Here is an 8,261-nt window from a genome sequence, read left to right as displayed (position 1 = left end):
GCAGCAGCAATGCAGCAGAACCTCATGGTAATATCATTGGACTAGCAATCCATAACTGCAGGCTGAATCTATGGAGACAAGAGTTCAAATCCCACCATTTTAGACTGTAACATTTGAATTAAATAAAGGATGATCTGGAGTAAAAAGAAAAGCTCATAATGACCATTGGTCGATTGTTGTAAAAACCCATCTGGGTCACTAATGTCCTCTGGGGAAGGAAATCTGCCATCCTTACCTGGTCTGGCCTACATGTGACTCCAGACCCACAGCAATGTGGTAGCTCATGATTTTTCTCTGAAATGCTACAGCTAACCACTAAGTTCCAGTAACAGACAATAAATGCTGACCCAGTCAGCTATGCCCACAAAATAAAACTGAAAGAACTGCAGATGCTGGAAATCAGAAAGAGAAACAGAAGTTGCTGAGCAGATCTGGTAGCACCTGCAGACAGAAAGCAGAGTTAACATTTCAGGTCCAGTTCTGAGGAAGGGTCACTGAACCTAAAACTTCAACTGTTTCCCTCCATTGATGCTGCCAGACCTGTTGAGTTTTTCCAGCGATTTCAGTTTTTTTGGCAGCTATGCCCACATCCTGTGAATAAACTAAAAAGATCATCTGTCCTGCCATCAATATTGCACTTGATTTAATTAATTCCTGGAGATTCCCTGGTGTTCACATTTTATTGTGGTTAGTTTTGATTCAAAAATCAGCAGAATCCATTTGATCGTGAAGCAGCTGCTTTTAAAGAAAGGCACTGGAGGCTGAAACACAAAGTGAAGGCCTGACCTTTCCTGAAAGACTCGGAAGCCTTACCCCGTGCTCATGTCACGCAGTGGTTTATGATGTCTCGTTACTGCTGGTTTCACTGAGGCCTGACCTCCCCCCACTGACTCACCTCTCACCGTAAATATTGCAAAGCCCCTCTCTGCACCAAACCTTTCCTTTGAACCAAATTCTTCGTTTCACTCACTGGATTGGTCTCATTCAGACACGACACAATCTGCCCCCAGGATCTGCTCAAAGCCACTTGTTTTTAATTCTCTTGTGGGATGTGGGTGTCACTGGCTGGGCCCAGTATTTATTGCCCATCCCTAGTTGCCAGGAGAAAGTGAGGACTGCAGATGCTAGAGATCAGAGCTGAAAATGTGTTGCTGAAAAAGTGCAGCAGGTCAGGCAGCATCCAAGGAACAGGAGAATCGACGTTTCGGGCATGAGCCCTTCTTCATCCCTAGTTGCCCCTTGAGAAGGTGGGGGTGAGCTGCCTCCTTGAACCTCTGCAGTCCATGTCCTGTCGGCAGACCCCACAATGTCCTTAGGGAGGGAATTCCAGGATTTTGACCCAGCAATAGGGAAGGAACGGCGATATATTTCCAAGTCAGGATGTGAGGGTATGAGACCACATGTCTTTGCGAAAACGCAAATGGAAAACTGCTTGGATGCAATTGGAGGAGAGAATTAACTTTCTGGAACTTTCTACCTCATGGTTCAACAAATATTAGACAATAAATAATCCTTTCTGATCAAGTATGTATGTGGAATCCATTGGGGTCAAACTGGGATCGTGACTGGGCTATAGCAGGGATTCCCCTCAGGGACTCCCCCCAGTTGAATTGCACTCTGTTCCTGTTTCATGACTGGAAAGTAAAACCTATCCTTTACCAGACATTTGTCTGTTCAATTAGAACAAGGGAATTGCCAGATTCACACTTGCCTGGAGCGGAAAGTTGCCAATGTCCCAATGAAAGTAACCGTAACCATACAGAGAGGCTGTTCAGCCCCTCATGTGCCAGCAGGAAAAGGGTGATCCATCCTCATCACACTACAAGCATCCTCCTCATAAAGCTCAATACCCACTTACAACACATCAGGAGGCCATTCAGCCTATTAAGTCGATGCCAGCTTTTTGCATCAATCCGTGGCCGACCTCTGTGACCTCACTCCCACTCCCCCCACCCCACTAGAGTGTCAATATTTCAGGTGCCCCTCCCAAATTCCTTTCAGAATCTTTCATCATGTCCACATTCCCCACCCCCTGGGCAGCGGGTTCCAGCTCATTCCCACTCACTTTGGGAGTGCCTTCACCCTCACCTCCCCCTTCCCAACCCCTCTCCAATCTCTCATTTAAAACCTTAAACTTGTGATCCTCCTGATCCATCAGCCAATGGAAGCAGCTTTTCTCTGACGATCTTACCTAAACACCTCATCCATCAATGGGAGCTCCCTGGAATCCCCTTTACTCCACAGAGAACAAACACAGTTTCTCTAACCTGAGCTTGTCATTAACCCTCCCCCCCTCCTTCCCTGGCACCATTCTGAGGAACCACTCCCCCAACAAAGCTCTTTTCAAGGAGCCTCACTTCCTTACAAATTGTTGAGGGTCAGCCAATAGGACAGACCAGCCAATAGGACAGGCCAGCCAATAGGACAGGCCAACTAATAGGATAGATCAGCCAATCAGACAGACTGGCCAACGGGACAACCAGCTGATGGGGTGGGCAAGTGGTAGATGGAATTTAATGGAGAAATGTGAGAGGTGACACATTTTTTCAGGAAAGATTGGAACTTGACCCAGAACTTGACTCAATGCTCCAGGTGTGGCCTAGCCAGGGCTTTCTGAAGGTACAATGTTAACTTTGCACTCAATGCCTCTAGTTTTGAGCCCAAGGACCTACATGCTTTGCTAACCACTCTCTCAATACATCCTGTCACCTTCAGGAGATTGCTGACCGTGCCCCTGGTCACTAGTCAAACAGATCTGCATTGTGCTCTCTTCCAATCTTTCCTGAAAAAATGTGTCACCTCTCACATTTCTCCATTAAATTCCATCTACCACTTGCCCACCCCATCAGCTGGTTGTCCCGTTGGCCAGTCTGTCTGATTGGCTGATCTATCCTATTAGTTGGCCTGTCCTATTGGCTGGCCTGTCCTATTGGCTGGTCTGTCCTATTGGCTGACCCTCAACAATTTCTCCTTTGAATCCTCCCACTTCCTCCAGACCAAAGGGGGAGCCATGGGTACACACATGGGCCCCAGCTATGACTGTCTCTTTGTCAGCAACATCCATCTTCCACGGTTACACTGGCATCGCTCCCCACCTTTTCCTCCGCTACATCGATTCCTCCTCTATCAGGAGGTTGAACAATTCATCAACTTCACCAACACATTCCACTCCAAAGTTAAGTTCATCTGAATCATCTCAGGTACCTGCATCCCCTTCCTGAACCTCTCCATCTCTACCAATGGTGACCAACTCAACACAGCCATCTACTACAGACCCACCGACTCCCACAGCTACCTGGACTACACCACATCCCACTCTCCCTCCTGTAAAAATGCTATCCCTTATTCTCAATTCCTCCGCCCCCATCACATCTGCTCCCAGGACGACGAGTTCCACCACAAAATGCACTAGATGGCCTCCTTCTTTAGAGACCACAAATTCCCCTCCCACGTGGTTGATGATGCCCTCCAGCACATCTCATCCAATCTCCACTCCTCTGCCTTCGAACCCAACCCCTCTAACCGTAACAAGGACAGAACTCCCCAGTGCTTACCTTCCACCCTATCAACCTTCGCATAAACTGCATCATCCGCCAACATTTCCGCCAGCTCCAAACGGACCCCATCACCAGGGATATATTTCCCTCCCCACCCCTTTCCGCTTTCCGTAAAGACCATTCCCTCCCGACTACCTGGTCAGGTCCACACCACACCACCTCTGCTCCACCACTCCACCCTCCCTTCCTGGCACCTTCCCCTGCCACCGCAGGAATTGCAAAACCTGCGCCCACATCTCCTCCCTCACCTCCATCCAAGGCCCCAAAGGAGCCTTCCACATCCATCAAAGTTTCACCTTCACTTCCACACATGTCATTTACTGTATCCGTTGCTCCCGATGCGGTCTCCTCTACATTGGGGAGACAGGACACCTTCTCGCAGAGAGCTTCAGAGAACATCTCTGGGACACCCGCACCAACCAAACCCACCACCCTATGGGCAAACACTTCAACTCTGCCTCCCACTCTGCTAAGGACATGCAGGTCTCCTCCACCGCCGCTCCCTCACCACCAGACGTCTGGAGGAAGTACGCCTCATCATTTATATAGATCACAAACAGCAGAGGTCCCAGTACTGATCCCTGTGGAACACCACTAGTCACAACCCTCCATTCCGAAAAATATCTTTACCCTCTGACTCCGATGACTAAGCCAATTCTGTATTCATCTTGCCAGTTCACCTCCGATACTATGAGACTTCACCTTTTGTACCAGTCTGCCATGAGGGAACTTGTTAAAGGCTTCACTGAAGTCCATGTAGAAAACATCAACCACTTTTCCTTCATCAAACATCTTTGTCACCTCCTCAAAAAACTCAATCAAGTTAGTGAGGCACAACATCTCCTGCACTAACCATGCTGTCTATCAATGCTGTCTATCGCTAATATGTTCATTTGCTTCTAAATGTGTATCGACCTTGTCCCTGAGAATCTTTTCCAATAACTTCCCTAACACTGAAGTTCACAGGCCTGTAATTTCCTGGATTATCCCTGCTACCCTTCTTAAACAATTGGATCATGTCATTGAGTGGATTTACGAGGTATATGGGCTCTTGATTGGTAAGGGGATCAGAGAGAGGAGAATGGGTTCAGAAACATCAGCCAATGATCGAATGCAGTGCAGAATCAATGGGCTGGATGGTCTAATCATGCTCCTTCATTTTATAGTTATTAATTCAGTTCAGAAAACTCCAGGGTTGAGTTCAGATGCGAGTTTAATTTCTTTCCTGGGAAGGAATTCAGGGAACAGGTTACGCCAGGAACAGGGTTAGTTTGTGAATGTTCCAAACCCGGAGAGTTTAGTCAGCAGTCTGCAGCTTATTAACACTGAGAACATTAAGACTCTCAGGTTTATGAAACGTTCATGTCAACAGATCTGAAATGGACTTGTTAAATTGTCTTCACATCCCATGGCAAAGAAACTGTCAGTTATGTAGAACATCATTGCCACTGGGTTTGGGGTTGATGATTTGATGGGGAGAGGGACCAGACATCATTGGTTCTGGTATCTGTCTGGCTCAAATTTCTCAGATTCTCTGTGACTGAGCTGAGGGCAATGCAGCCTGAACCATCAGTAGTTGATGAATTGCATTGTGACAAAAGTTGCTCACTTCACGTTTAACATTGTCTGTCATTGACAAAAATGAGGGACAGGAGTAGACTTCTCAGTTCTACGCAATCCCACATATCCCAATAGCCTTTTGTCCCCTTTTTTTATTCATTCCTATGATATGGTGTTGCTATCTGTGCCCAGCATTTAATACCCATCCCGAGTTGCCCCCTTGAGAAGTGGGAGTAAGCTGTCTTCTTGAACTGCTGCAGTCCGTGTGCTGTAGGTTGACCCACAGTGCCCTGAAGGAAGGGAATTGCAGGATATTGACCCAGTGACACTGAAGGAACAGCGATATATTTCCAAGTCAGGATGTTGTGTGGCTTGAAGGGGAACTTGCAGGGGGTGGTGTTCCCATGTATCTGCTGCCCTTGTCCTTCTAGTTGGAAGTGGTCGTGGGTTTGGAAGGTGCTGCCTGAGGATTAGGTTAGGTCAGATTACCTACAGCATGGAAACAGGCCCTTTGGCCCAATAAATCCACATCGACCCTCCAAAAAGCAACTTACCCAGACCCATTCCCCTACCCACATTTACCCCTGACACTATGGGCAATTTAGATTAGATTCCCTACAGTGTGGGTACAGGCCCTTCGGCCCAACCAGTCCACATCGACCCTCCGAAGAGTAACCCACCCAGACCCATTTCCCTAATGCACCTAACACTATGGGCAATTTAGTATGGCCAATTCACCTGACCTGCACATCTTTGGACTGTGGGAGGAAACCGGAGCACCCAGAGGCAACCCACGCAGACACGGGGAGAATGTGCAAACTCCACACAGATAGAGGCTGGAATCAAACCTGGGGTCCTGGTGCTGTGCGGCAGTAGTGCTAACCACCGAGCCATGATCTTTCGTGAATTTCTGCCATGCATCTTGTATATAGTACACACTCCTACTGGGCGGTGGAGGGAGTGAATGTTTGTGGATGTGGTGCCAATCAAGTGAGTGGCTTTGTCCTGGATGGTGTTGAGCTTCTTGAGTGTTGTTGGAGCTGCCCCCATCCAGGTGCACCTTTTCCATCACAATCCTGACTCGTGCCTTGTAGATGGTGGACAGGCTTTGGGGAGTCAGGGGGTGAGTTACTCATTGCAGGATTCCTGGCTCATAGTCACTGTGTCTATGTGGTGAGTTGAGTTTCTGGTCAATGGTAACTCCCATGGTTAGATTTATTGGATTAGGGTTATTTTGCGTCAAAATCCTGGAATTCTCTCCCTAAGGGCATCATGGGTCACCCTACAGTGGTTCAAACAGAGAGCTCACTTCCATCTTCTCGAGGAATGATCAAGGATGAGTAACAGATGTTGGTCCATCTTGTGAATGAACTGGATGTAACAGCGTGATCGCTGCTGAAGCCTCTTCCTCAGGAGTTCTATCTCAATGGCTTTGGGTCTCTATCTATTGCTGTGCACACTGAGCTCTCAACAGGAACCGGAAGCTGGAATATTGTTCATCACTGACACTTCACTAAGAAAATTCCGGAACCTCTGTTGGACTACTTAATCACATAAGGTTCTCCATTTCTCTGCAATAATCCGTTTTCAAAACTGCTTTTCCCATCAACCTCCTATTGGACAAGGTCCAGGGCTTATTGAAAGCTGGTGTGTCTCCAAATAGGGTCTGTTACAACATCAGCTCCAAGCTCAAGGGAGTTCACTTTTGACTGGAAACTCACAAACATTAACAAAACGACTGAACTCACTCCCCTTCATCATATCAAAGCACAGAATTTCAAACAGCTCTCCACATGAAAGTGCATTAAGAGATTGAGGGAGATTACTGTCGAACTCACAGTATTGTCCAATCATTCCAGACTCTGTCTCTGCTCCAAAAATGCAGGTCCTGCTGATGAAAGAACCTGAATGTAGTGGGGACAGTGAGAAAGGGAGAGAGAGGAACTAAAGCTGGAAACAACAGGGCAGGTTTCAGCTGCAGGAATATGGAAAACACTGCAGCTACTATTGGAAATACAAATGGTCCACATGAGTAGCTGGTGTATCACATGATCTTAGCAAGGTCAAAGGTGGCCCCTGCTCCAACTGGAATTAAACCCCAGCTGACTAATTGGTGAAATAGGAAAGGGAGAGCCAGGATTAGACATTGGCCTGCACCCACTCTATCTGCCAGAACTCCAGGTTCAGACTGCACCTCCACTCCCTCCCTCCGAGAGTCTGCAAAACCTTGAGGAGCTGTGGAAACATGGCAGGCTCTTGCTTCCCTGTGGGCAGCCTCACTGTTCTAGGGTGGATATCATTCCAGTCTCCAGGTAAAACAAGGGGCAGGTGAAGTCCGTGTCACTGCATTCAGGGATGAGACAGGTGTCAGATGTAATAGGAGGCGGCCAGTCATACTGAATATCAGCAACAATGTCTAATATGGTGAAAAGAAAATATTTACTCAGAGTTGAATTTCTGTAGCCCACAGGAGGTGGTAGAAGCCCAGGTTAAGGTAAAAGGTGGTAGATTTTTAATTCCCAATGGTATGCGGGGTTGAAGGGGTAAAAACAAGGACTGCAGATGCTGGAAACCAGAGTCTAGATTAGAGTTGTGCTGGAAAAGCACAGCAGGTCAGGCAGCATCCGAGGAGCAGGAAAATCGACGTTTTGGGCAAAAGCCCTTCATCGGGAATAGAGGCAGAGTGCCTGAAGGGTGGAGAGATAAGTGGGAGCTCCTCGGATGCTCCTCGGATGCTGCCTGAACTGCTGTGCTTTTCCAGGACCACTCTAATCTACAGGGTTGAAGGGTCAGGGTGGGTAAAATGTGGTGAAGTGTTCAAACAGCCATAATTGAGTTGATTGGTGGGGTGGGCTTGAAAGGCTGAATGGCCTCTTCCTGTTCCTATCTCACTGGATGGGTAATTTGGACCCTCCCCCCCAGGTTAATGTTCCAGCCACCATGGCAGACAGTGAAATTTGAATTCAATATAAATTTGAAATTAAAAAATTAAAAAATTAAACAACCCATCAGCTTCACTCATGTTGTTCAGGGAATGAAATCTGCCATCCTTACCTGGTCTGGTTTACATGTGGCTCCAGACTCAGTAATCTGGATATCTCTTTACTGCCCTGTGAAATAGCTGAGCAGTCAGTCCAAGGGGTA

This window comes from Chiloscyllium plagiosum, unplaced genomic scaffold (assembly GCF_037043375.1).
Source record: "Chiloscyllium plagiosum isolate Xiang-an unplaced genomic scaffold, Cpla_swu_hap1 HiC_scaffold_6, whole genome shotgun sequence".
Taxonomy (NCBI): domain Eukaryota; kingdom Metazoa; phylum Chordata; class Chondrichthyes; order Orectolobiformes; family Hemiscylliidae; genus Chiloscyllium; species Chiloscyllium plagiosum.
This window is presented reverse-complemented; position numbering follows the sequence as displayed.